Here is a 5,156-nt window from a genome sequence, read left to right as displayed (position 1 = left end):
CTTTTTAAGAGAGGTGGATGCTTTTAAAGCATCCAAAAATGGAGCCTTGGGCTCAAAATGTTTTTCAAAATCATTTTAGAAATATTTTCAACAATGGATTCTTTCACATGTAATAGAGGACGAATAGGATGTGAGACAGGACGAGTGTCAACTCTGGGTTGCATGGTTCACTCTCTTAATTTGGAACACCAACTTGATTATCAAAAAAAATTTCACTTCTCAAAGTGGTCACCGCATTCACATGTTTAAATTTATGACCTTCCGAAGAGGAATTGGTCTCCACTACAAATTATTGCTTTAGTGATGGATTCAAAGGCATTTTCCTGTTTTCCCTAGCATTCAATGTACTAGCTATTTGCCCAACTTGGGTTTCTAGCTTTGCAATCGATTGGGAATGAGAATGAAGCAATTGGGTATTTGCCTCCAAAGCACCAAAAGTGGTTAAGACTTTTTCTTCAAATGTGGGACTTCTTGAATTTCCTTGAGAATATAAAGATTGATTTAGAAAATGAGAGTTTGAAAATTGGTTACCATATGATACTTGGTAAGATGAATGATAACCTTGGGAACCTTAGGTTTGCATTCGGGGTGGAACATACTTGTTTTGGAAACCACTTTGGGGAGTGTTTGAGCCTTCCCCTTTGGCTTTTCCAAGAGAAGTTTGGATGGTTCCTCCGCCCAGCATTATAGTGAGTGCCATAGGGATTATTCCCTTAGTTAACAAAAGTGGCATTCACTTGTTCATGGTGTTCACTTTGCACATGTCCATAGGGATAATTGGAAGTAGAATGTAAAACACTAGAACAAGTCATGCAAAATTCATTAGAAGGATGATGAGTATGATTAGGGGAGGACGACACTTGATTCGCTAAACTTTGGTTGATCAAACCTTTGGGATAAAGACTTCACTTCGGCGGCTATATCATTAGAATGGTCAACTTGATATAGGCTGACATTCTTCCTTCCACCTACATTTCTACCATTTTTAGATGATAAAAATCGATGTATTGAATTCTCACTCATGCTCTCATATAAGCGCCATACATCATCTTCATGCTTATCAAGATAAGAACCACCTATAGAAGCATCACCCATTCTTTTATAATTGTCCGACAAACTTTTAAAAAATAATTGAACCAATTGCCATTTAGGAATATCATGGTGTGGACATTGCCTAAGCAAATCGTTCAATCGTTCCTATGCCTTATGAAACATTTCTCCTTCCCCCAGTGAAAATTAACGAATTGAAATTCTCATTGTATTGGTCTTTGATATCGGATAGTACTTTTTCAAGAACTCTTGTTGCATCTCTGCCCAAGAAGTTATCGAAAAAGGCCTCAAGTTGTTAAACCAGTATTTTGCTTTATCTTTAAGAATTAAAGGGAAGAGTTTTAGCCTCAAAACCTCTTCTGGCATGTCCGTGTATTTCACGGTGGTACACACTTCAAGAAACTCATCTAAATGCTTGTAAGGTTCTTCACTTGGTAGCCCATGATAATTAGGAAGCATTTGAATTGTTTGTGGTTTAATCTCGTAATGGTGTGCTCTAAATAGAGGTAATTTAATGCATATTGGTGCATTATACGCATTTGGCACATAATGATCTCTCAAAGCAAGGGGAGGATTCAGAATTGGTGTCTCGACACGAGCACCATGATTTACTTGAACAACGAGACGTGGAGGTGGTACAAAAAATGGCCGAGGCATTCCCATTGGAACTTGGCCTTGTTGTTGTGGAATGAAGGGTCTAGGTATGCCTAATGGTACTTGAATGTTATCATGATGTTGATGCACATTAGGGTGAAGAATGCCTTGCTGGTTGACGTGACCAAGGTCCTCCACATGGTCCTCATTATGTTCCTCCATTGATGAAATAAAGTCACTAGAATTACCCCTTCCCCTAGGATTACGAACAATGGATTCAAGATTCAAATTAAGTGGGACAAGAGTAGGATTCAATGACCTATGACCATGCATGCACAATTAAAACAAACAATAACTCAACAACAAGCAAGTAATAAGCACTTCTCCTCCGCAACAAGTCAATCAACAAACCTCCATATACATTGATCCCATGCTCCCATGCTTTCAACAATATGCAAGAAAAATAAAAATTGCCTCCATGCGGGCCGACGATCTATCTAAGAAAATAAAACTTGCCACCACGCGGGCTGACGATTTAACTAAAAGAGAAAGTTAAAAAAGCTCACAGAGGGTCCTTAAGCAAATTCAATTTATTTTAAATTTTTTCCTTGATTTGCTTTACAAATTTTTATTTATTTTTTCTTTTTATGCTTTTTGCTTTGCTTAACTTAGCTTGCTATTTTTGCTTTAGAATCATTTTGCTTCACTTCCCTTCGCTCAATGTACCTAGCCAATCAAGAACAAATATAATAAGTAACCAAAAATAAAATATAATAAAGACAAGATCAAAAGAGTACTAATTCCTAATTTATTCCAAAATATGGCGCTGCCAATCCCTGGCAACAGTGCCAAAACTTGGTGTGTCGTCGGACCAATGCTCAAAGATGTGTGATGAAATGTGGATAAGTTTGAATTTATAGAATGCCATTACCACTACAAATTATTAATGTAGCTAAAGTAAGTAGGGATCATCCTAAGGGAAAGGAACGCTATTCTTGGAATCAATGTTGGATTAGTAGGTCGAATAATCAAAAGAGGGTTTGATTGATTAATTAACGAATGTTTCACTTAAAGCAATGAAATTAAATGACAATCTAGAATTAGAGAAAGATATATGAAAGAAAGGTCTTAAGGATTAGAGTTCACCACTAAGCTTCACTTCACCAAACACTAGCAATTGTAAATTAATAAGGAAATTTAAGTTGTAACTTGTGAGTGTGTGTCACCAATTTTAAAACTAAGCATGGATGGCAAATAAGCATAGATTGTCTAATCAATCTAGTGAGTAACATAAACTATCAAATGAGACTATTAACCATTCAATTAAACCACAATTAGTGCACACACAAATATTTAGAGAAAGGTACTCATTGCATTCATAAGTGTAGAACATCAAAAACCAAGAATGGATTATCCACCTACCTAAGAAATTAAAACAATTATGCTTCAACTAAGCTAATGACATGAAAATTAAGCTAATTAAACTAAGGATATGGAATAATTCATCAAGAAATAAGTATGAACCATTAAATAAATCACAAGAGTAATCAATTAAGTACTATGCTTTGACCATCACTAGATTAACAACATCAACACATGCAAACATGCTTCAATTTCATTAAATCTAGAGAAAAACACATGAACGTTCATTCAAGCATACATAGAGCATTAATCCATAAAAATCATGTAAAAATCATAAGATTTATATTTATTTGTGGTTAAAACATCAATTACAACTAAAATCCCCAAAAAATGTACCAAAACTAGGTTTAAGAAGCAAGCCTAGGGGCTATCTCTAGCCCTAAGAAAAAGATTTAGTCACTCATTATAATGGTCATGGAACCCTTTAGGGCTAGCTTGGAGGTTGGCATCATCATCTTCATCCTTGCTTTCTTCCCTAAAACCCTAGTTCTAGAGAGAGAAATTATTTCTATAATTGGTAAGAAAAACTAGATGATATATTTTTACAGTATGGTTCAATTAATCTATTACAAGCCTTTTTGAGTAGGCACCAAGTCAGAAATACAACCTATGATTGGAGGAAATTCGCAGCTACATAAGTTAGGTAGAGTCCGGCGTGCTCGGAATTAAACAGCTCACTACCAGCAGTCAGTTCGATCGATTAAAGATTTTCGATCGATCAAAGACTTAGCTTCGATCGATTGAAGCTGACGTGTCATCAAAAATATCTTCTAGGCCTTATCCACTTTACTGAGCTGGCGCTGCCTCATTTTGATCGATTGTAGCCATCTTCGATCGATCGGGACTTCCTTCGATCGATCGAAGTTCCTCTGGTGCAATTTTCTTGACTTCTTTCCAACTTTGCTTCTTAGCTCTAAAATTGAGCAAAATGGCTCTTATTAGCCTGTTTAAACTTTATTGACCTGAAATAGGCAAAAACACAAATAAGTACTAAGATATAAAAGTAAGATAGATGAATGGACTAAAATACCCTAGCTTAGGTGCTAAAATGTGTCACATTTGAGCATTTATTAACGACCGCCCCCGATCCCATCCCCTCATCCAAGGCTACCACCAACCCTCTCTCTTACAGATTCTTCTTCCCCCAACCACCACCACAGTTCACGGTTGCCCCCAACCCCTTGTCTATGGGTTTTGCTGGAACTTTTCTTTCTCTAACCTTAATCTCTCCCATCGCTATCACATTGTCATCGATGGTCCAGGCTTCTCAGTATGCACTTCCAATTGCACCTTCAATGCACTGATTGACTGTGTGTCTTACTGAACACCATCAGATCCTCTCCCGTTAAAACCCTCTTCGACGTCAAGCAACGTTGAGTGATCCTCGAAACCAACAACCTCCATCTCTCCACCTTACCTAACCAGCCCGTTACGGTGAAGAAAATGATCAAATCCCCTATATTTCCTTTGCACCAACGACACCTGAAAGTCCAACCGCTGGCTGATTTACATGGTGGTTACTGACCAGAACTTGATCGAGGTTGTGCTTAAAAAGATGAACAAATAAATCTGGATTTATGAATTTTAATGAAACGAGAGGGAGATGGATGTATTCCACTGATTTGGGGTTCAATTTGGTAATCTTGATTTAGGTAAATTAGGTTTCAATTTGGGAAATTTTGTTTTGGAAAGTATCATCAATTTCTAATTTTTGTTTTATAAATTTAACAGTTAGGATAATAAGGCAAGGGTAGCTTCGGCATTTTAAAATTACAACCTGGGCATGTGATCTTCACATGCTTATTTAGCCTGAGGAACCAAACAGAGCCTTGCATGTGGGTAATTTTTTCAACAATTTGGATAGTTCAGGGGGTTAAATGTAAAAATAGAAGTTCAAGGAGGTTTTTTATGGCGACCCTGGTTTTTAGGCCAGCGTGTCCTGTGATGAACCGAAAGGATGACCCGATAACGGATCCAAATGCGGAAGCGAAAACAGAAAACAAGACTCTAAGAAGTCAAAGTGACCTTCCATGAGGTTGTGGAACTCAATAAGAACTAATGCGGAAGCAAAAGATCGAAAATATGACAAA

General features: G+C 37.1%; 1 non-coding gene across 1 annotated transcript; it reads left to right on the top strand.

The window, feature by feature from the left end:
- Positions 1–1,153: 1,153 nt before the first annotated feature.
- On the top strand, positions 1,154–1,260 carry LOC132267954 (small nucleolar RNA R71). Its single transcript, XR_009469142.1, has one exon. It is a non-coding gene; the product is annotated as a small nucleolar RNA R71 (small nucleolar RNA).
- Positions 1,261–5,156: the final 3,896 nt, after the last annotated feature.

The sequence above is a fragment of the Cornus florida genome, unplaced genomic scaffold (assembly GCF_030987335.1).
Source record: "Cornus florida cultivar Cherokee Brave unplaced genomic scaffold, ASM3098733v1 CherokeeBrave_3.0.0_Hap2_Chr07, whole genome shotgun sequence".
In the NCBI taxonomy this organism is placed as follows: Eukaryota; Viridiplantae; Streptophyta; class Magnoliopsida; order Cornales; family Cornaceae; genus Cornus; species Cornus florida.
This window is presented reverse-complemented; position numbering and strand designations above follow the sequence as displayed.